This window comes from Paroedura picta, chromosome 18 (assembly GCF_049243985.1).
Source record: "Paroedura picta isolate Pp20150507F chromosome 18, Ppicta_v3.0, whole genome shotgun sequence".
NCBI lineage: Eukaryota > Metazoa > Chordata > Lepidosauria > Squamata > Gekkonidae > Paroedura > Paroedura picta.
Window position 1 is genome coordinate 2,816,058 of NC_135386.1, and position 24,425 is coordinate 2,840,482.

Here is a 24,425-nt window from a genome sequence, read left to right on the forward strand (position 1 = left end):
TGCCCCCTCCTGACCTTTCCCCCACCACCACCACCTTCACCAGGAATAAGAAGAATGTCCCAATAGTTTCCCCAAAAGCCAAAACACCGTCTTCAACACGCAGATGTCACTTCCGGGTGACGTCAGCATGTCAGACGACCTTCTGAGTTCGGAGATCCCAGAGGGCACCGCGCTCCCCCACCGGCAACCCTAAATACACGTGTTCTTCCCCAAGTATTTATGTCGTATCGTGATGTCGTGCGAAAGCCTCTAGCGCTGATTGGCTGAACAAGTGTGCTAGTACAGAACATTCGTCTCCACGAATATCCCATCTGCCAGAGGAACAAAGGTGCCTGATTCCCTGTAGTCCAATTTCGGTGAGAGACGGGAAAGCTGTCCATTTGGGTGATGTTGCATTCTGCACATGGCCCGGAGACAGGAAGGACAGCATGGGAGACGGGGAGGCAGGAAAACCGACAGGCCCGTCCTGCCATGAGGTGACTGTTTTCATGGTCAGAACTTCTCAGACGTTTCTCTTAAGAGTTCTGCCGAAATCCCTACTCTTGTCACTTGAGAACATCAGTTCTAGCCCTTGGTCTTTTCCATGTGACAACCTTTCAGGTAGTTGAAGGGTGAGAACAAGCTTCTTCTCAGTCTTTTCTTCTCTAGGCTAAGCTTGTCCAGCGCCTTCAACTTTCTCTCATTAGCCAGTTCCCTGACCTGTAACCAACTTGGAAAGGGGTCTGCGGCTAATTTAAGGCGAGTCTATAAGGTCTTCAAGGCAAGAGGCCAACAGAGGCAGGGAACAGCAAACTACCTATGCATGACTCTGGGCCTGGAACCACACAGGGTCACCATAAATCATCAGATCTCAGAAGCTAAGCTGGGTCACTCCTGGATGGGGGGACCGCCAAGGAAATCCAGGGTTGGGACTAACCTGTGTGTACACCTGCCACCTGTGCATGTACCTCCTTTATGGTGTTGACCAGGGGTAGTCAAACTGCGGCCCTCCAGATGTCCATGGACTACAATTCCCAGGAGTCCCCTGCCAGCGAATGCTGGCAGGGGGCTCCTGGGAATTGTAGTCCATGGACATCTGGAGGGCCGCAGTTTGACTACCCCTGGTGTTGACTCACAAATATGGAGAACTCTGAACAACAACGCTCCTTTTCTCACATCCCTTCCAAAGAAAGAAGGTCAAGAAGCAACCGAGAAATGATTTCGCAGCTGCAACTCTTTGTATGCCGTTGAGATTTTCACGACAAACAGGCCCATCTATCGAGGGTCGTGAATTCATTCTCGGCAGCTCGACGACTCCGGAGGCGAACCGCGTCCTGTCGAGCCAGGGAGGGATGGGGAACCACCCGCGTCAAACCGAAGAGGTGTGGCGAACGGCTTGCCCACCTTCGCCTCCTCCAGAAGTCAGGCGGCCTCTGCTTTATGGGATGCACTCGGCTGCTTTCCTATCAATCTCCACCTCCCTGAGAAAGGCGGGCTGCTCACGTCTGCAGGCCTTTTTAAAAAAAATAATGGGAAGATTTGCCCAGTGGGTGTTTTCAAACGGCAGTATTCCCCGGGGCGAATTTTCGTCTTGGGGTGAAGGCATGAATGATCCAATTATAGCGGCGAATTGAGCCAGGCTTTCTTCGAGCCGCTTGGAGGCCTTGCATCGCTGCCGTGTCGCCGGCTTCCCCTCCCCCCCCCCCTCCGCAATCTGTCCAAGTTAGCAGCTGCCAACTTGTGGGTGTAGCGCTGCCTCCAGAAATAAAAATCTGGGTTTCGTCCATGCGTCCTCCACCACAAGCTTGGAACCAGGAGGTGCACGGAGACGTTGATCGGAACAAAGCACATTTGCCGTGCCGCGGCGGGAGCCATCTGCTTGATGAAGAGCCTGTGTAATGGGGAACGCTCCCCTTCGTCGTTGCCGCGGTTGGTTGGCTCACCTGGCTCACCTTGGCGTTTTTTCATCTTGAGTCCTTCTACGACAGGCATGGCCAAACCGTGGCTCTCCAGATGTCTGCGGACTCCAATTCCCATGAGCCCCTTCCTGCACAGGGGCTCGTGGGAATTGTAGTCCGTGGACATCTGGTGAGCCACAGTTTATCCTCTCCTGCTCTATGAGTACCACAGCAGCAGTGCTTCCGATGTTCTCGCTGCAGGGCGTCGGGAGCAGTAGCCTGCTTTGATTCCTCCATTCGCCATCCTCGTCTGTTTCCTGTTGTTGGCCCTTCAGAGGATCTAGTTGGCCCCTGGGTGAGACAGGAGGCTGGGCCAGATGGACCTTCACTGGTCTGATCCAACAGGGCTCTTCTTGCATTCTTAGGAAGGCCTCGGCCTCTCTGCCCTGTTGTTGGCCCTCCAGAGGAACTGGCTGGCCCCTGGGTGAGACAGGAGGCTGGATTAGATGGACCTTCACTGGTCTGACCCAGCAGGGCTCTCCTGATGTTCTTAGGAAGGCCTCGGCCTCTCTGCCCTGTTGTTGGCTCTCCAGAGGAACTGGGTGGCCCCTGGGTGAGACAGGAGGCTGGACTGGAGGGACCCCTCGTCTGACCCAGCAGGGCTGATGTTCTTATTTTTAGAGTTGAGGAACATTCTCTAAAACTCACTCATCTGCCCCTTTTTTGACCAAGCCAATCATTTATGTACACTTACCGTATATTTTTCCTTCCAAATTCCAGTAAAGAAACCAATTGGTCTGTATACGGCGAGATATTTATTTTCACTTTTTACAGAAATTGGTGGACCTCTATTGATTCCAATTGAGGGGAAATTTCCATTTTCATCTAACTCTATTGCCGGTGGCCAGGATCAGAACTCCACGCCTCTCTTGGGGGTATCCTCCATTCCTGCCAATTCAGCAGCTTCGAAGCATAGATATAAACAATTTTGCTTCCTGGCGAAGAGTGTGGAGGAGGGCCGTTCGATTGAAAAGGGGGGAACCTGGATCTGAGGTGCTGCTCGGTTGCCCTAAAAAACAGTTTACAATCTTGGGTCATTTAATTTCCTTCCTCAAAATTCATTTAGGCTCTGGGATATCAGAATGCACTGTCGCCCTGAAGGTCACTGCGTCATTTGGTTATGTGGTTACATCGCTCAATACAGCCCGGGTGATTTATCTTCGCCGTCCTTTTTTCCGCCATCAGTCACGGGATGAGAGTTCTTGTCATCAAAGACTCTGAGATTTTCATTGTGGCGAAATTCCTCGGGTTCCAAAGCTGCCCAAACTAGAAATTAGGTATGTGTCAACCCAGGAGAATTGCTAGACTCGAGTTACATCACCCCTTAGAACAGGCATCCTCAACCGGAGTTTCACGAAACCCCAAGGTTTCTTGACGGCCCCAGAAGGGTTTCAGGTTAAAAGTGATGTGAAGGAAAGTCTGCCTGAGACCCTAGAGATCTACTGCTGGTCTAGTGGGACAATACTTGGCATGCAGAAGGTCCCAGGTTCAATCCCCAGCATCTCCAATCAAAAAGGACCCTTTCATCTAGAGATGCCCAGGAAAGAGATGGGAAAGATCTTGACCAGGGATTCTGCAGAGCCACTGTGAGTCTGAGTAGATAATACCAGCTTTCTCAGACCACTAGTCTGATCTAAGGCATCTTCAATGGCTGGGGCTCAGTGGAACACTCTTCCGCTTCACTTACCGCCTGGTACGTTGAACTAGAGATGCCAGGGATTGAACCCGGGACCATCTGCAGGCCAAGCAGTGGCTCTGCCCCTGAGGCAGGGTCCCAGATCAAGGCCTCTCCCATCCCCTCCTGCCTGGTCCTTTAACTGGAGATGCCGGGGATTGAACCTGGAACCTTCTGCATCCCAGGGACATTCTCTACCACTGAGCCACAGCAGCTGTCCCTCAGAGAAGGACCATTGGGTTGACTCAGCGTAAGAGAACTTCATCTCCTTGTTGAGACGTCCTCCTCTTCCAATGACTGAGATGCCATTTCCTGCTGGCAGATTTGTTCCCGCAAGATCAGGTTGGATATCTATAATTTACCAATCTGTGCAGTGTGAAATATTTCTCAGTGTGTTCGGAGGGGTGTAAACTTTGGAAATAATGTAATATCAACTAAATTAAGAACAAAGTGGGGCGGGGTGGGGAGGAGATTGGCATGACAACAAAGGTGGCACAAAGACTCCCAGTGTTCCAGAAACAGAGTGAATTTATTCTCGTGGCCTCCTCCTCTCAATGCTGGTAATTGTAGTTCAATGAGGTTGATGAGAAATCTCAGATGAGCTGAGGGATGCGCAGAGATGTTTTATTCAAGCGCCGATTCAGATTGTTTTGTTCAGAGAGTGACACGTGTTTGGATTAACCAATTCCACAGACGTGTCTCTGGGTTTCAATGAGAAACGCATTTGGAGATGTTCTCCTACAATGCGGGAGCAAAGTCTCCCAAAACAATAAGACCCAGATCAAGGCCTTCCCCATCCCCTCCTGCCTGGTCCTTTAACTGGAGCTGCTGGGGATTGAACCTGGGACCTCCTGCCTGCCAAGCAGAGGCTCTGCCCCTGAGCCAGGGTCCCAGATCAAGGCCTTCCCCATCCCCTCCTGCCTGGTCCTTTAACTGGAGCTGCTGGGGATTGAACCTGGGACCTCCTGCCTGCCAAGCAGAGGCTCTGTCCCTGAGCCAGGGTCCCAGATCAAGGCCTTCCCCAAACCCTTCCTGCCTGGTCCTTTAACTGGAGATGCCGGGGATTGAACCTGGGATCTTCATCAACCTTGTGATATAAGGACTGACTGACTCACATTCTAGCTGTATCCAAAGAAGCAAGCAATGGCTCTCAAAAAGCCCCTGCCATGATTTTTCTTTAGTTTTTGAGGTCGCTCCTGGGCTCTGGCTCTTTTCTAATCTCCAGCCTGAGGCACAGGAAAGAAAACAGGTTTCTCCCCCCCCCCCCTTCCTCAAGATTCCCAGCCTACTTGTGTCAACTCAAGTGCCCCCATTACAGGTTGAGTGAGGAGCACATGAACTTTAGGGTGCTTCAGAGTGCTTGGCTGATTGAAATTGAACCCTGAGGCATATCAAGGCTCACCCAGTGATGCTCAGGGGAAGTGGCAGAACAATAAGAGGATGCGGTCTGAATAGAAAGGCTTCACTCCAGCAAGGCAAAGCTATAATCAGGGACTTGGAGCCACCGATATACCCAGCAGAGAGGCTGAGGCTCAGGGGCAGAGCCTCTGCTTGGCAGGCAGAAGGTCCCAGGTTCAATCCTCAGCATCTCCAGCTAAAAGGACCTGGCAGGAGGGGATGGGAGAGACCTTGCTATCTGGAACCCTGGCTCAGTGGAAAAGCATCTTGTTGGCATGCAGTAGTATTTCTGGGGTTTTCTGGAGTCAGAACTCTTCAAGGCTCAGTCCCAGGGCCTTGTTTGGCCTCATCTTGGAAATGAGTGGAATCAATCTTCCACAAAGAGGGTATCTCTAGGCGTGCCCTGAGTGTCCTCCACTTCCTGCTGAGAAACCCCATCCAGAGGCCTCCCCTACCTGGTTCCACAGGTCTCTCTGAACCTTGAAGCCCTTCTGCGGGATCTTCTCCAGGGGCCCCTTCTCCCTCCAACGGATGCACCCATCAATTTGCTATTCTTCGGCTTCCATCAGCCTACATCCAGGGCTACTCTACACTGGGAAATGGCTTTTCCTTACATTCTCCCTGACAACCTGCGGGAAAAAACCCTGTTTCCCTTCTCCCCTCCTTCTGGATCCATCTGCCTTCTGTTTCTCCCCTTCCTAAGGAGGCAAAGCCAAAATGGGTGCGTGTGTTGGGGAAGGGGGGGGGGAAGAGGCCGCACCACTTGTGTTTTCGTAGCCTGTGAGTTGCAGCCTTATTCATGAGGCCTCCTATCTCTCTTCTTCAGGATGCTGCCTGGATCCGACCAATTACCAGCTCCCTTGATGTATAACACCATAAAACCCTTAACCTCATTATAGAAAATTTCTTTTGAATGGCCTTTAAAAACCATCTCATTACACGGGAAGAACTGTAATTACCTTTAACAAGACAGAGATATGGCGGGAGCCAGTGAATTTGGGCTGTCAAAACAGCTGCGGCGGGAGTTCATTCGCCCACTGGGTTGTTGTTTTTTTTTATCACAAGGGCAAATGCACCTTGACTCTTCTCCCTGCTCCTGTTCTTGCCTGTTGACTTCTTTGTGTGACCTCTCAGGAGTGGGTTGGTCTCTGCTCCTAGATTCTTTGGTTCCGGTTTTCCAAGCGCCCACGTCTGGCGTTCCAACAATGAGGTTATTTCCTATAAAGAGGTCCAAATCTTATCTGAAAGTTGAGGATGCAGGAATGTTCTTGGTCAAACTCCATTTTTATCCGTTTATGTTTCCCCAGCAGTGTTAGTGACTCTGTTTTTGTTTTGTACATCTGTCCTCATCCTGTTTGGTTTACGTGTTCAGTCAACACAAGATTCATACATAAAAGCCGAGCTATTTGTGAATGTAGTCCGCTACAGCTAATAGTCTAGAGCCTCTTGTGGCACAGAGTGGTTAGGCAGCCGTCTGAAAGCTTTGCCCATGAGGCTGGGAGTTCAATCCCAGCAGCCGGCTCAAGGTTGACTCAGCCTTCCATCCTTCCGAGGTCGGTAGAATGAGCACCCAGCTTGCTGCTGGGGGGTAAACGGTAATGACTGGGGAAGGCACTGGCAACCCACCCCGTATTGAGTCTGCCATGAAAACGCTAGAGGGCGTCACCCCAAGGGTCAGACATGACTCGGTGATTGCACAGGGGATACCTTTACCTTTACAGCTAATAGTCAAATGATGAGGCCCTGCTTTTGGGTAACGAACAGGGCAAAAAAGTTTACCGAGAGACTACAGATGTGTGTTTACAGACTTGGCGTTCTACCTGTGTGTGCAGAAAAAAATATGACGTTATTAATTAACCATAAAAAAGAGGGAATATTTTTTGTTTTTAAAAATCCTGATGAGGAATCAATATGCCCCAAGAACATGGAATGTTGAGGGCAGATGGGATATTGGGAGGGGGAAAGGAAAAGGAGAAATCAATCTTTTCCTTGGGAAACCGAAGGGGCGATGATGTGTGTGAGATTCTCAAATATTTTCTCCCTCTTGTGATTTCACTTTCTCCCCTTTGCATAAATAATTAGCTGATTTGCTGGCACATGAAGGATCGGGGGGGGGGGATTTCTGGACTGAGAGTTTCTCAGCTGTGACCAAGCAGCCTAGTTCTCTTTTCAATTTCAACATGCGCATATGTAAAATTCATATGGCAAAGCTTCGAGTTTGGCTCGGGAACTATTGGGGTTTAGCCAGGGGTCCCCAAAGTGGTGTCCGGGGGTACAGCAGCATTTGCTGATACCTTTCGTAGCCTGGGGGCTGCCAGAGGTTTTCGAAAGTGGGCAATTCCCTGTCATGCTTTTGCCCATCAAGCCTTCTGATTGGCTACTGGATGACTGAGCAACTGAAGGGAAACTGCAGGAACTTTTACGTAGCTGGCTCCGCCTCCTGCAGCAGCCATTTTGTTGCTGGCTCCGCCTTCTGTGGTGGCTCTAACTGTACTCCATACTGTGCCGGGATTCCAAGGGGGGTCCACAGGCTCAAAACAACCGCTTTTAGTCATAGATGTTTCCTGCCAGCTGCAGAGGAATTCGCTTTTCCAGGCAATACTTTTGTGGTTGTTACCAAGGGATCGTTGCCCTCCTGCATTAGAAGGATGCAAACTAAACTCTCCTTGAAGGAGAACCTTTCTCTCCCAATACCTGCTGCTTTTTGCTCCAGCGTTCTCCTGCTAATCAGAGACAGCAGGCTGGCTGTCCCAAGGGGAAAGTCCCCTAACCTAAGCTCATGTCAGTAGCTTTGAAGAGGTTAAGTTTCTACATGTGTGATTCAAGCATTCAAAAAAACGAAAAATCCATCCATCTGTCACCAAATTTTGTGCCTTTGCCCAGAAACATTTTTTTAAAAAAATCCTACCGAAGGGGGAGGGAAAAAAACCCTGAACATTTGTTAGAGAAAAGTATTTTTGCTGCCAGAACTGTGATATTTACCCTCTTTCCAGAAAGCAGCCGAGATAATATTGCCACGCCTCCACCTTACTGCTGAAGAATCCGTCCCCACATTTTCTGTAGGGCACATTCCTTGGTGCACCCCTCTGGGTGTCTAAAACCACAGCGAACCCTGGCTCCGATGGGGGTACCTGCAGGAGGACTTCCAAGAAAATTCTGCCGATCTAATTCAACCGCAACGTGAGTTGGTGAGGCACTCCTGGGGATGCCAACCTCCAGGTGGAACCTGTAGAGCCCCAGGAATGTCAGCTCATCCCCGTATCAGTTCCCCTGGAGAAAATGGATGCCGTGCAGGGTGGGCGCAAGGGCATTGCCCCCCACTGGGGTCCCCGTCCTCCCAGGCTCTACCCCCAAACCTCCAGCAGTTCCCCAACCTGGATCTGGCATCCCACCCACCCACCCATCCCCCACTGAAGCCCAGGGGGAGCCTGATAAACCTAGGCTCTTCCTTTTGCATGAGATCTGTGAGTTTGCTTCCTCTCTCTTCTCCCAGCAGGGGATGCCAGCTGTTCCGCTGGCTGGGGTTTGCCTTTTCTCGCTGGTCCGCACGGTGGCCTGTTTTTTGCTAACCGTTTCTTGGCCAACTTTCTTCATATTCCATCCCTTTCATCTGGCAGCGTAGGGTCAGCTGGTCATCTCAGAGCCAAGCAGGACACGTTGTTGAGGGCACTGGGCCACGCTGTGGCGCTCCCCGGAACTTTGGTGAGGGGGAAGGGGCGGAAGTGACATCACACCGAATGTTGACATCACTTCCTGGATTTATGCAGTAGTGTGGCTCGTGCTGTGAACGGTTTCTCTTGTGGAGCCCCCTTTCTCTCCTCCGGTGGAAAACTGGGGAGGGGGGATTACCCCCTAGAGTAATTCTGAAGATTCCTGTAAGACTGTCCAATTTAGGCCAGGAGCAGATATTAAGTACTGATATTGAGAGCCAGCATGGTATACAGTCTGGAAAACCAGGTCTGATTCCCCACTCCTCCACATGCAGTCAGCTGGGTGGCCTTGGGCCTGTCACAGTTCTCTCAGAGCTGTTCACACAGAGCAGTTCTCTTAGAGCTCCCCCAGCCCCACCTCCCTCACAGGATGTCTGTTGTGGAGAGAAGGGGAAAGGTGCTGTAAGGTGCTTTGGGGGCTCCTTGTAAGCTGCTTTGTAAGCTGCTTTGGGACTCCTCCAGCGAGCAAAAAGTGGGGTATAAAAAAACCCGACCCTTCTTTGTAAACCATCCGCAGTCATTTTTAAACATTTACTCGAATGCCAATCGATTTCTGCTTTTCTTATCTGGTTTCATTACCTGGCCTGAACAATTGAGGAGGCAGAGTTCAGGGGAGAGGGTGGGAATCTGAATAAATGAACTGCCTGCTAAACATCCTCTCTCGATTCCAGCTTTTCTCCGGGTTTCCCTTCCTTCCCTTCCCCTCCACAGGCTTCATTGCTGGCAGATCGATCCGCAGCTTGCTGAATACATTTAGCCCCGCCCCCAACACGATGGCACTCTCATCTCTTTTAATTAGTTTATTTCCCTTCCCGTAAATAACCATAAATGCTGCGTAGCAAGCAAAAAACGTTGGCCAGCCCGTGCCCATTTATTTCTATTATCACGAAAGGTGGTTATGTTGACGGAGCAGAGAGGAGGGGCTGCTCACATTAAAACTGGGCTGCCCTCCCATCTGGGTCGTGACTTTAAGGCCGTGCTCCTGGGATCATCCATGGAAAACCACCGGCCTTACTGTTGGTTACTGCTGTAGGGTTAGGGGGAAAGATACGTTAGTCGGTAATGAGTATTCGTGGGCCTGACCTGGTTGGTCCAGAAAAGCCTGATCAAGGAAGTCCATGTTTCTTACAGAGAGGCAGGGTATAAAAAACAACTCTTCTTCTCCTTCTCCATATCTGCTTCCTCCTCCTCCGTATCCTTATCCTCCTCCTCCTCCTCCTCCTCCTCCTCCATATCCTTTCCCCCCTCTTCTCTGTATCCTTTTCCTCATTCTTCTCCTTATCCACTTCCTCCTCCTCCTTCTTCTCCATACCAACTTCCTCCTCCATATCCTTTTCCCCCTCTTCTCTGTATCCTTTTCCTCCTCCTTCTCCTTATCCACTTCCTCCTCCTTCATCTCCGTATCCACTTCCTCCTCCTCCTTCTCCATCTCCTCCTTCACCACCTTCTCCACTTCCTCCTCCTTCTCCGTTTTTTCCGCCTCCTCCTTTTTCTCTGTCTCTTCCTTCTCCTTTTCTTCCTCCTCCTCCTTCTCCCTCTTCCCAAAATGTCGACCCGTAAAAAGCTGCCGCTGCAGGACACCCCTAAAAGACCAGAGGGTAACCGAACCCTGTCTGGTAGTAAAACCAGCCGAATCAGTATGTGTCTCAAGGAAGTGAGTCTTAAAATAGGATGGCCCATCAGGAGTTCAGGCAGGGTTTACCCTTTTATTTGTTTGCGCTGCCAAAAGTGAAGAGGCCGGAATTTTGAAGGCATCTCTCTACAGCAGCTGAATTGATAATGCTTCCCCTATCTTCAGAGCGAGGAGGAGAAGATGCAGAATAAGAAGAGGCGGGTTTTATATACCACTTTTCTCTGCCCTGCGAGGCCTCGAAGTGGCTCACAATAGCCCTTCCCCTTCCTCTGCCTACAACAGGCAGCTCATGAGGTGGTGGTGGAGGTTGAAAGGAACTAATTCCTTAAGGGGAGAAGGAATTGATGGTCCAGGCAGTAGATCCAGGAATTGGGACTCTCGTAGTATCGAGGCATTAGTTAAACTTCCAGCGGTCCCCAAAAGGAACCTGGGCAGGTGACTGATTTCGGCTGACCCACGCTTTCTTCTCCTGGGCCAGCGGGTGACAGTTTCCACCAGGAGCTGCAATGCTTCGAGAAACGTTCCCCGTGAATTACGGCACCACATCCGAGCAGTCCTGACCTTTTCAATATTCTGTATTTTGATTGGCTGTCCATTTCTCCTGCGTCCCCACAGGCTCATTAGGCACCGGGGGCCTCGGAGGTGGCCCGAACGGCCAATCGGGTGGCAGAACACTGAAAAGGTCAAAGACATGCATGCCTAATGCAGTTGATCTCTGGAGACAGGTTGTGACAAGGGGAAGAAATGGCCCATAGATCTTTCCAGGCCGTGGGAGGAAAAGCCGCAGACTCCTGATGCTAATTCTGGGCAGCTCTGTATTATAGGGGCGTTCGGGCTGACGTGGAGATCTTTTCTGAAGGGGTGCAGGGCACAGCGGGTGCTAACAGGAATGATGATTGATTAGGACTAGCTGGCTTATTAGCACGACATTTTGTTATTTGCACAACGCTACCAAGGTGCACAGCGTTTCGCAGAATAAATACGAGCCAAACACGGCGGATTCGTTCGATCCAAATTTGGACATTAGGGGCCGGGAGAATAGGAACTTCCTATTCTAACTATGCGGAAATGCACGTCGCCTCCGACGCCCCCTGCAGGATATTCTTTATACGCCACTGAATCATGCACGTTGCAGATCTTCCGTATCCCCAACAGGGTGCAGGTTGGGCTGGCAGCTGCTTGTACGTCCCTCCTCTGAATTGTGTGGGAAGAGGGAGGTGGGGAGAAGGACACGTCAAAGAAAGCCAGCCTTTCCGCCAACGGCTGGAACTTAGAAAGGCCGAAGCTCTTGGCACAGTCCGCGGACAGTTTCCCAACAATTAATCATAATTAACAGAGGGAATGACTAATTGTGCACGGAGGAGTGGGCAGCGGACGGTGCCAGGTGGGAAGCGTTCCCTGTGAAGGGAAGCAGTCTGTGCCACCGGCAAGGCGGCAATGCCAAGAGCTGGCCTGCCATGGTAACCCATCAGGGCTTCCCAACCCACCGATCCACGTTTCGCATTCGCTGGCAAGCCCACTGCAGATTCCTGGTGCCCCCTCTGCCATTTCTTGGCTCCCGGCACTCGGGTTGTTTTCTCTCTCGTCCTCGTGCCAAGAAACACTCCAAGTAGCCCTAGAAAACGGCAAAACCGGCAGGGAGGGAGCGGGGCACGAAATCCAATCCCGCGTACGCTTTTGGGGGGTCCTTTCCAGGAGCTTGAGGGGGGCCTCCCCTCGGGGCGATTCAGACTTAAGCGTCAATCCGTTTCCCGATTAGTCACATGAGCCGTCCCAGCCAATCAGGGTCCCCGAGGGCCCAGAAATCAGTACTGCTTACAAAAGCAGCATCCAATGCCGTAAATATGTAGATTTACAACCCGCTGACATTTTAAGAGGTCCCTGCCTTATTGGCTGTTTTTTCTTTTGAAAGAAAAAAATCGGCTCTTCCAATATATTTGGGGATAAAAATCCTGTCCTTCCCTCCCTCTCTCCCACGGTTGCTGATGGCATCCAAAATGCCTATAAAGCCACAGGCCTGCAATTGTAAAGGCAGATCCGGCCGTGTGGTCTGAGAACGAATAAATGAGGCTTTCAAAGTGGCTTAAGGTGATATTTTACCTGACGTTCCACAGCTCGTTTTCAGGGAACAAATGGACAACGGCACGCTGACACCTTACGGGGTTCTTAAAAGGAAAGCGTAGGGGGACAGCTCTTTGAGTGTTTCCAGCTCCACAGTTCTTTTGTGCCTCATCTTTCTTGCCAACGGGGACCCAGAGTAGCTCGCGTCATTCTCCTCTCTTCTGCTTTATCCTCACAACAACCCTTCGAGGTAGCTCGTCGCAGAGAGAGCGAGACCTTAAAAAATGCTCCTCTCCCCATACGGCCTGTGAGTCAATACCCCTGCTGCCGGCCATATACCTGGCAGTAACTCGGATGTATCAAACACCCTATAAATTGCACCTCGAAACATACAATATGCGCACGCATTGTCGACTCAACTGCAAACGATGAAAATCAGCGAGGCGACAACGTTGACGGAAAATGTAGGACGCGAGGAACACTTGAGTTCCTTTAGGAAAGGTCCCTTTGGAAAGTTTGGCAGGTTCCGTTTTGCATCCTGAAATTTGAACATTCCCCCCCCCTTCCCCTGCTGTCTCAGGCTTTGTTCACACATCATAGTGTGACTTCAGGTGGTGAGGCTACATTTTGGCAGTACCGTTAGCACTGGTGGTGTTAGGAGCTGTACAAGCAGAGCTAATGAAGGCAGCTGGGACGGAGGGGGTTGGGGGTGTTGGGGGACCAGCCACTTTGACAATCCCTGGTATCACAATTACCACTACGGTATGAGCCATGGAGTTTATGGGGCAGTGCCAGAGCATCGGTTGAACAAAAAGGGGACAGTTGCCACGAAAATCAAAACCAAAAAAAGTAGTTGCGGGAAAATACTATAAACGGGTACTGTTCATACCTTCCCAGCCTTTATCAGCGTCAACCAAACAGACATATGTACTGCTGCGTAATCAAATGCCTGCTAAAATCATCCGAGCTAAATCTCAGGTTTGCAATGGATTGTTGGCATGTTTAAGCCAAGTCGGATGGAGAAATCTAGCAGTGGTTTTGATCACGCAGCAGTTGTTGAACCAGGGCTGTAGAATCGCGGACGGCTGCAACTGAAGTCACCAGACTCAGATGCAAAATATATTAGAACTGGTTTCTAAGTTGGCAAAATAAAAGCCTTTACGCCCATCAGAATCGAGAATAAGGCAAGCACAAAATGCCCCTTTATACGTGGCACAGTCGTGGCTGCCTCGTAAACATCAAAGACAGAAGACCAAACTCATTTCCATAAAGTCTCCTTCAAGGGTTATGAAATATAAGGCAATAGATCAAAATGGGGCATCACGAAAATGTAAAAAATACAGATTGCCTCAACGGGGGGGGGGGGGGGGTTTGAAGGTACTCAATCTGCTGTCCCGTCATGGCCCCAAATAACATACAATCATATCCCTTTCCTTCTATTGGTCAAATTTAGACAACTTACACGGATCCCTTGAGGGCAAGGGTGGCCAAGCTACGGCTCCCTGGATGTTCATGGACTACAATTCCCTGGCAGAGGCTCATGGGAATTGTAGTCCATGGATCTCTGACAAGCCAGTTTGGCCATCACTGCTGTAGGGAATCAAGGCAAGAAACTCAACTGATGGTCTCCCTTTTTGTTATCCAACATGACTTCTCTTATGTTCTTCCATTTTGAACGTTGAATTGTCAACGTGGCGCCCAGTAGCGAAACAGGATCTGGATCAGTCTTCGGAGTTGGGTCAGCCCCTTTCACCAAGGGCGCCAAAGAGAAATAGAAACTGGGTCAACAGGCCAGCTCCAAACTGGAGCACAGGAAGGGAAAAGCCACGTTGAGTAATCTCACCCGGCTTCCTTGACCTCTTTCCCAACTTGTCGGACAAACCAAAAAGTGACCATTCCTGCGGGAAGTGGATTGTAAAACCATAGAGTTTCTGGCAATTCCTAGAACCACCTCTGTCACTTAGACTTTTTAAAAAATCAGAAGTGATGTGGTGCCATATTCCCACCTTCCGGAAATCCTCCTTACCTCACAGGGATGGCGGGGACTTTTCAAAGAACTAAAGACCTGTGGGTGGGAAGATCTGGAGGAACGAAGGTCACCAGCTAGGGTGCGTCAAGGAATAAGGACAGAAAGCTGGTCCGGGACAATCAATATTCTATTAGGCTTCATTAGAGCTTCCGATAGAGTCCTGGCGCATGCCGCATATCTGCGCCCCCAGAATGTACGAGTGACGTCTTTGAGGGTATGACCGGATCCATCGAGGGCAAAGGTCATTCCCCGAATTTTAAAGGATGAGCCCATGTTGTCTTTCTCTTTTTGTCGACGGTGTCAGCTCGGCATTGTTTGTTTTGTCACTTTGTTTGGACGGCGCGGAGTAATTTGTCTGTGCAATTTGTACGACATTGATGCCGACAATGTATGTCATTTATATGAATAATATACACATAATGAATAATTCTGATGCGACAATGAGGGGGAAATGCGGGCGGTTTATGGGAAGCGGCACGGGTTTCCAGGCGAGGGACGCGGCCGCATGAAAAACAAACTTAGGGGCCGCATTCGCAAGGAGGAGGTTGAGTCTATAGCCCCAACATTTCCCAGTATTTCCCAGGTTCTTCACAAGCATCCCTTACCTTGTTACCTATTTCCTTCCCTTTCTTGGCTTCCTGCTCTCGTCGAAATTCGTCTCGGTTATCGTGCTCTCTTTTCTGAACACAACCTTTGTCTTCAGGTGAGGCCCTTTGGCCTCAGCTTTCTCAGTACAAAGTTCTGTACTAGCTGTCCTTTTCCAGCAGCGGTTTCTCCAAGCTCTCCCACCTGGAGGGCGAGGCCTTTGGCCGCTGCAGGTTATTTCAAGCCTCAGTACTCTCACAAAGCCAGCGTCCGCTTCAGAGGCACCTGGCTAGGTCGATGGACGCTGCTTGTAAGCGGCTGATCTATTGCATGACAACATGAGAGTCAACGCACCCTTTGTCGGTCAGAACTCCCAAAACTTTAACCAGAAGCTGGACTTGGGGCCTTCTGTTTGTCTGGGCGATGCTCCACCTTAAGGCTGCCGACTGCAGAATGGGAAATCCCGGGAGATTTGGGAAAGCGGGCGGGGCGTGTGGAGGAGAGGGACTTCAATGGGATAAGCCGTAGAGACAACCTTACAAAGCAGCTGTTTTCCCCAGGTGAACTGATCTGTGTTTCCTGTAGTTTGCCGTCGTGGGAGATCCCCAGCTATGACCTGGAAGTTGGGAACCTTAGCTCTAACCCATATAATACCCTCCTGTTGGCTGGGCAGGGTACATATGATCCACCACCACGCTGAGTGACTTACATAACGTGGCTTCTGCAACCGTAATTTGCCATTAGGTTGATCCCTTTTGCTTAATCTAACCCGACAGGTCAACCAAGACAAGAGATACATGCCAGTTCCCGGTTCTTTAGCTTCCTCTGGCTCAACTTCACAAGGTGCAAGATCTCCCGCCCCCCCTCCTCCCTTTTTAATCGGGAAGAATTACGGCTTTGACCTTGACCGGATACATTTTTTCCTCCCTCTATTTTTTCTCCCCCTTCCCAAAAAATATTCAAGAGAGAAAGATCTTTTGCTTAAACAATTTATGCTCTGCGGGGAGATTTATTCCACTCAGCTGCCAGCCGCAAGGAAGGCTGGCTATTCTCCGCGGTATTTCCCCCCTCAGCAGCAGTAAATCCTCCATGATGAATTTGGGGGAGATTTATAACCGCTCACAAATAAGGTTGCAAGCCGTCTGTCCTCAGACTGGTCTAACCCGCAAAACCACAATCTGGCAGGTGACGAATGGCGAGGTCGGGATAGCTAGTGAGCTCCAGAGCCAACCAGAAGTGGTTTCTGACTGCTCTTCTCTTGCTGATCTGTCTCATTATTATCCCCTCGTTACCCCCAAAGAGTTCACAGAATCATAAGAGAACGTAAGAGAAGCCATGTTGGATCAGGCCAGTGGCCCATCCGCTCCCCCACTCTGTGTCCCACAGGGGCCCACACCCAGGGTCCATCAGGGGACCCAACAGCACGGCCAGAACTCCAGAACCATTACACTGTGGAACGATGACCTCCATGCTCCAGATGTTATTCTGCGCATGCACATTTTTTTTTGCTCCATCCTCTTGGGACTCATCGTCTACTCCCCAAGCAGTGTTTAATGAGCTACCTAAGCACCTGTGACCTCAGGCAAGGAAGAGATCGCTGATGCCATCGATCGCTATAGAAGGAGCCACGTGGCAGGGAGATGTCAACTCCACGGCCACGTGAGTCTGCATGCTCGCCTTCACATGGCGGGGAGGCGGGGAAGCCTGAGGTTCATACATTCCCCAGGCAAACATGTCAGCTATGAAATCGGTGGTGCCTCTTATTCAGCTAAGTGCAAACTGGCCTTTCACCGCCATGCTTCAGTCGGAGTGGTCGTGTGGAACCAGGTTTAGAAGGAAAAGGTCATTGAGATGCCAGCCTCCAGGTGAGACCTGGGGATCTCCTGGAATGACGCTCCTCTCCAGAGGACAGAGATCAGCTCCTCTGGAGAAGATGGCTGCTTTGGAGGGGGGGGCTCCGTAGCATTATACTCTACTGAGGACCCTCCCCGCCCCAAATCCGGCCCACCTCCAGCTCCACTCACAAAGTCTCCAGGTCTTTCCCAACCCAGAGCTGGCCACCCTAGGTGGCTCTGGGACAGGGAGGAGAGGGCTCCCCACCTGGAAACAGTTTTGTACTCCTTTCTAAATAGACTTTGGCTTCCCGCAGGGTTACCAAGCAATTAACTTGCGGGGAGGACGCTTACAGAAAGCCCATTGTCTTGCTAATTCCTTTGCTGATAAGGAACTTCTTTGCCAGAGGTGAAGGCAGCAGGGGAGGGGGGCGGGGGCGGGACGGGGACGGAGGGCTGAAGAAACACTCGGAAGAAAAAGATTCCAATTAAAATCTCGGGATGCAAATCTGCTTTCATCTGAGCGCAGAACTGGACTCCTTTGTTTGGCTGCGCCTTGCTTGGGTGTTTCTTCTCCCTCCGCGAATCCGGGGCCACGCTAGGAAAAAAAAATTGATGTTTCTATTGTGTATTCTCCCATAGGGACAAAGCCCTGGCAGGGACGGACCAGGCTAACCTGATCATGGTATTATTCAGACGCTAAGCAGGGGCACCCCTGGTTTGTATTTGGGTGGGAGACCACCAGTTGAGTTTCTTGCCTTGATTCCCTATGGCAGTGATGGCCAAACTGGCTTGTGAGAGGTCCATGGACTACAATTCCCATGAGCCTCTGCCAGGGAAATGTAGTCCATGAACATCCAGGGAGCCATAGCTTGGCCACCTTTGCCCTCAAGGGATCCGTGTAAATTGTCTAAATTTGACCACACTTTTCTGCTCCAGACCTCCCTGGAAGAACTGCTCAAATCAGAGTGGTACAGATAATATTCGGCATTCTCCGTGCTTAAAACATGGTTGCGTAGGTTGGGTAACGCTCACTGTAGCTCTTGCATGGGCCAAAATTTAGAACCTTGTCCTCCATATCTCTGTATACCGGAAGGCCATTGGAAATGTTTCCTTGGAAGAGAATACGCAGCGCTCTCCTCCCGGTGAAGCTGCCCTTATTTAATCTGGTGCAAAGATAGTAAATTTACAACCCAATCTCAGGCATATTTAAACCGAAGTAACTACCATGATTTCTACGGGGTTTATTCCCAAGGCAGTCTGTGTAGGGCAAAATGGGGAATTATGATCTTGTATGACTTTCCTGTAAGGCCCAGTTCGCCGTCCCACGGGACCTTGGAAACTGGGGGTGCATCATGGTCCTGTGATGTTGCTATAACACAGAATCAGCCCACCTATACGTTGATGTCAGTCTTGTCTAGTCAGAATGGCAGGGAGCTCTCCAAGGTCCTAGATCCAGGCCTCTCCCATCCCCTCCTGCCTGGTCCTTTAACTGGAGATGCCAGGGATTGAACCTGGGACCTCCTGCCTGCCAAGCAGAGGCTCTGCCCCTGAGCCAGGGTCCCAGATCAAGGCCTTTCCCATCCCCTCCTGCCTGGTCCTTTAACTGGAGATGCCAGGGATTGAACCTGGGACCTCCTGCCTGCCAAGCCCTGAGTCATGGCCTGTTCTGCCCCTGACTCATGGCCCTTCTCCATCTCAGTGGCACACCCAGGGCTGGAGAGGGTGACAATTCTCCCGGTGGGCTGTCTGCGAAATGCCATTGATTACACGGCACTGAACAATGTTAATATGTGGGAAGCCGCCTGTTTTACAGACCCTCCCTGGTTACGAACAGCTGAATTTTTTGGCAAAATAAAAACACAGCGGCTCCAAGCGGGGCATGAGCCAAACTCTCGGGGTTTCAAACATCTGTCCATGCAGCTGTACTTGAGCCAGCTTGGAGCTGCTCCATGAAGCTAACTTTCCATGCCAGAATTCTGCAGCCCCTAATCAGCTCCCTCGGGGCACGGAACAAAGATTGGTGGGGGAGTTAACTCGAAAAGGGTGGATTGGGAAATGCATAGCACAGATCAGCTGGTGGGCTAGGTGGCATCTCTGGTTGCCAGTTCTCCTGGTGGGGCCTGGAGTCTTCCTGGAATTACAGCTGACTCTAGGGACTTGGTCGGGAATTCCAGTTTGAGAGAGTGAACTGAATAGCATTCCATCCCTCCCTAACCCTACAGCTCTGTGCTTCCTGGGCTGTGCCCCAAATCTAGTGGCAGCTGCTTTAGGGTTAGGCTGCCCACTTAGGACCGGGACGTGAGAATTCCCAACCTTCGCAGGAGGATCTTGGCCCTGTCGTTCCTCGGCCGAAGCAACACCGCAGGGCCGTTGTGTCGATAAAAGGGATGAGGCCAAACCTGTTCACAGGAAGAATGCCAAAAGCTGGGAAAGGAAACGGGAGGCCCGATAACTCTCCGGCAGGCCTCATCTTCGGAGCAGAGGGCGAGGGCGAGGGCGAGGGCGAAAACGAACCACCCTCTGTCTCTCTGTCTGTCTGTCTCTGTCTCTGTCTCTCTGTCCCTCTCTCTTTGTCTCTCTGTCTCTGTCTCTCCGTTGCCGGAGTGGCCGGCTAATGGGCAGGCAGCCGGAATGCGCGACGTGACCCCGACGCTGATTAACTCGCCGACCTTGGACAAATTGCCTAACCCCTCTGCTTTCATTTGCTGCGCCGGGCGAAATGGGGGATAATACTACTGATCCGACTCCCAGGGGGGGCCCTGCGGATTAGCCTGCTAACGTCGGAGTGGGACTTGGAAGGAGAGAAGTGCCTGCCTTCGGACTGACCGTGCATTTCATTATCTGCCTCTGCTAGGCTTCCTCTCCTCCCTCAGCCCCACTCCGTCCACTCTGAGAAACAGAACCTCCGCTGGGCCGGGAGGGAGACGGCCGCCAAGGTCAGCCTCAATGGTCTGCAGAGCTGCACCTCTGCATTTCATTGAGTGCCTACGGTGTGCCCAGCACAGGGGTCCCCAACATGGTGCCTGTGAGCACCAACACATTGAGAGAAGCACAGCTTGGGGACGGGGACGGGGGCTTAGGCTCTCCGCTGGCCTTCAAAAGAATCACAGAAACCCCACCACCCTCCCAGTCAATTTCAGAGTTATCGCAGCCGTTTCCTGCTCTTCTAATGCTCCGAAAAATCACATTAAGCGGAGTCTTGGCTCTGCCATGACCTTTGCGTGAGCACTGCATGCCCGTTCTCTGCTCCGAAGGCCAGCCGGGAAGAGGGGAAGGGTCATCTGCTCTGTGCGATCTCGCTGGCTCGGAATATACTGGATGGATTAACAAACTGCTGGGATACAGAGAAGCACCGCTGCTCCCGGCTGCTCGTCTAGGGGCTGTGCTTCTGGATACAGGGGGTTGCTGGGATGAGAACCACAGAGGCTTCCCGCAGGCGGAGACCAAAAGGACTCGGGCGTTAAGAAACCGTGGCAAAATGGCTTGGCCTGTATAATGCCGACTTCTTCAGAGAAAATGTTCTCTCTTTCGCTCTGTCTCTCTCTGCCTCTCTCTGTGTGTCTGTCTCTCTCTTCCTCCGTCTCCCTGTGTCTCTCATTCTCTGTCTCTGTCTCTCTCTCTGTCACTCTCTCTCTCTTTGTCTCTCTCTGTCTCTCTCTCTGTGTCTGTCTCTGTCTCTCTCTCTGTCTCTCTCTGTCACTCTCTCTCTTTGTCTCTTTCTCTCTCTCTGTCTCTCTGTCTCTCTGTCTCTCTCTCTTTGTCTCTCTGTCTCTCTCTCTGTCACTCTCTGTCTCTCTCTTTCACATTTCAGTTGTATCTTCAAACATGCTTAAGAAGTAGGGATTTCAGCCTCCAGGCGGGAGCAGGGAACTGGCAAGGGGGATGCAAATGTGTGGATACAGCAGAACAGCTCCTCTCCAGGCTGCAGGGATCAGTTCCCCTTGAGTTCAAAGTGAGCTGACGCAGTAGTATTGTTTGAAGGTGTTCTGGCTTACAGGAGGTCCCAGGTTTGAATCCCGGCAACTCCAGTTAAAAGATCCAGTTAAAAAGGGGATGTAAAAGACCTCTCCTGAGACCCTGGAGGGCCATTTCTGGCCATAGTAGCCACCACAAACCTTGATGGACCATCTCTGAGGCCTCCTCGTATGCTCATACCTTGATCAGGTAGAACAGGCAGCAGGCATTTCCGAATGCCTTGCAGACCCCACGAAACCAAGGGAGAGAACAAAGGTGTTGTAAAATAAAACTTTACCCAACTCTGTTTTGGGCTCCCCACAGCCATTCTTACAGAAACACGGCACCGATCAAAACCTGTTATTACGCATTGACTTCCCTCGGAGAACTCATAGAAGGTTCTTGTTAAAACGTATGCGGGGTCGGTTGTATAGGTTAACACAAACGGTACTAAATTTGAATGGTGCCTTTATTAGGGGGAATTTTTTTTCCCCTTTCCTCTTTTTCCTCCTCCCCCCCCTCCTTTTAGTTCTCTCTTTTTTTAGCGGCAGGGAGGAAAACAGAGGAGGTTGCATTTGCTTTGCAAAAAGATGGATGGGGAAGGACCATGTTTGGGGTCAGCCAAAGAACTCCGTTGGATACAGGAGCTCTCTGTGATCACCCACCCAGCACTGCCCACTCTGAGTCAAGAAATTCTGGGAGATTTGGGGGTGTAGACTGGGGAAGGCGGGGCTTGGGGAGAGGAGTCAACCTCAGCATGCCGTTCCAAGGTCTGCCAATCCGGCCGCCATTCGTTCGGAGCCCACGAGCGGGAAGAATTGGCAGCCCTCCTCCACTGGCATCTGGGCAGCCCAGCCTCGCCAATTCAGTTTGGACTCTTCCCCCCCCACCCGTTACACCTACTGTGGGGATTGGAAGGGTGGCAGCTCCTCTGGGTTGCCAACCTCCAGGCTGTACCCAGAGATCTCCCTCTATTCCAACAGATTGGACAACAGAGACCAGCTCCCTGAAGCAAAAGGGCACGGTGGTGGGTGTTCTCGTGGTCTCTGTGGTGTTGTAACCCACCGTAGCCCCTTCCCAAACCCTGCTCTCTCCAGGCTCCAACCTCCCCCCCAAAATATTTCCCAACCCAGAGCTCACAACCCCGTGGGAAATTTGTAGTTCTGCAGTTCTGGGAATGATAGCTGGAGCTTGCCCCGAATTGCAACAAGGGGTCGTTCCTCCACGCCCACGGCCAGCCCTCCTGGCGGCAAACTCACCTTGTGTTACGGCACTCATCTGCTCCATCAATCACCCCTCCCACCTTTCCCCATTATTATTCCCTCCCCCCCCCACGCACCCCTCCCAACCCTTTATCAGCCGCTAATGAAACAGCCAAGGAGAGGCCCAATCCGTGCGGTAATTAAATTTGCTTAACGGGCATTCAGCTCGAGTAATGAGAAGTTTAATTCAATGATTAGCTCTCCCTTTCATTAATTAAAAACTGAAACAATAGCATCATGGCCGAGGTGGGGGGAGTTTGGGCCGCATGCCGGAGCCGGGGGGGGGTGGCGTGATGGGGGGAGGCCGATGGGCACACCCAGGCTGTGTGGCGGAATCTGGGATTGCTGCGGTTGCCATCCTCCAGGTGGGACCTGGAGATATTTAGGCATGATTAGTGGTTGCCAGAGGGGGGAGAGTCTGCTCCCATGGGGAAAATGTTTGCTTTAGAGGATGGGTTGGGTGGTCAGAGAAGCTGACCTCGAAGAGGACCTTCTGCAGACAATGTTCACGTCTTTCATAAGAACATCAGAAAAGCCCTGCTGGACTAGACCAGGGGTCCATCTAATCCAGCATCCTGCATCACTCAGAGATAGAGTGATTCTTCTGAAGAACCAACCACAGGGCAGAGAGGCCGAGGCCTTCTTAAGAACATCAGAAGACCCCAGCTGGATCAGACCAGGGAGGCTGCATCTAGTCCAGCCTCCCGTCTCACCCAGAGGCCAACCTGTTCTTCCGGAGGGCCAACAACGGGGCAGAGAGGCTGAGGACCTGGGAGGAAAAAGAGTTAAGAGAATTCAATCACTGAGATACACTTGGCCGTTTCCTCTTATATAAGACCTCCTTTTCTCTCTCTCCCTCTCACCTGGGCTTGACGCTGTCAATATTTTTAAAAGTTAAATGTTCGAAACGTTTCTGAATTCATCCTGTTTGCAGTACATTAAACGTCCCCTCCACGAACGTGTCATGTAAGAGGCGCTTCTAGTTTTGCGAGTAAAATTTCTTTCTCTCGTTCCCGTTGGAGTCAGGTCAGCTACGCAGTTTGTTTGAATGGCATTTTGCTGAGCCTGCTGCGCAGTCCTCAAGTTAATCAAAAGCCCGCCTCGTCTTTGTCTGCGGGAGAAAGCGGCTCCTTCGGATCGTCTGCCAATTCCGTAATGCCCGTTTTACAACCCTCGTTGGGGATGATACGGACCTGCGAGGAAAGGCAGCTGACGGATCTGTCTTTTGAGGCCGCCGTGACTTTCATTCTGGCTCCCCTCCGGGATTCTGAGATTCTTCTTTGTGTGCAAACATTAGTTTATTCTCACTCTCAGAAACTTGGCAAGGCTGACTGGGCCTCTTTTAATCTGTGGCAATCATTCGGCTGGTGCCAGGTGCTTTCTCCTTTGTTAACTTCCTTATTGCCGCTCGTGCATCCTCCATGGTTATTACTTTCTCACTTTTTTAAAAAAAATATATCACTTTTTAGGGATAAACAGCTGTTCCCCATTGTGATTCTCTCTTTTCTTCCTCCCCCGTTCCATTGGGTTTTAGTGATCGATCCCTGCCGCCTTCTTCTTTCCCCTTTTGCCAGTTTTTATCTTACTCGAAAATCCTAGGGGATTGATAAAAAGAAGAGGAGGGACATTACCTGCATAGTGTCCTGCATCGTGCAGGGGGTTGGACTAGATGACCCAGGAGGTCCCTTCCAACTCTATGATTCTATGATTCTATCTCTCCTGCCGTCCCCATGTCCCTTCTTGGCCTACCCTCCTTCCTTTCCCTCTGAGGCTCTTCATCAGAGAGGACCTTTGATTCTCAAAGGCACATGCCCCAAAAAACTTGTTGGCCTCCAAGGTATTCCAGGGATCTAGCTTGGTGTAGTGGTTAAGAGTGGCAGTCGCTAATCTGGAGTACCAGGTTTGATTCCCCACCCGTCAGCATGCAGCCAGCTGGGTGACTTTGGGCCAGTCGTAGTTCTCTAGAGAGCTGTTCTCACAGAGCAGTTCTCTGAGAGCTCTCTAAGCCCCACCAACCTCACAGGGTGACTGTTATGAAGTGAGAAAGGGAATGTTGATTGTAAACCACTCTGAGACTCCTTCGGTGGGCAAGGAGTTGTGAATATTCCTGCCTTCTGCAGGGGGTTGGACTAGATGACCTTGGAGATCCCTTCCCACTCTGTGATTCTGTGATTCAGGTAATAAAAAAGCAGAGTCCACAATGATAGCTCTTCTTCTTCCTGGATTTGAATCTGACTCTTCTACCACAGCCCAAACTGGCTCCCCTCCAAAACTATTTTTATATGTGCAGACCTCTCCATTAATGGCTGCAGGGTTTGTGAGATGCCCCACTCCAGATCATTGTAT

General features: G+C 51.0%; 1 protein-coding gene across 3 annotated transcripts in view; it reads left to right on the forward strand.

The window, feature by feature from the left end:
- The window catches only part of LINGO1 (leucine rich repeat and Ig domain containing 1), a 210,766-nt gene that overhangs the window by 96,912 nt on the left and 89,429 nt on the right, over positions 1-24,425 (forward strand). The window lies entirely within an intron of this gene.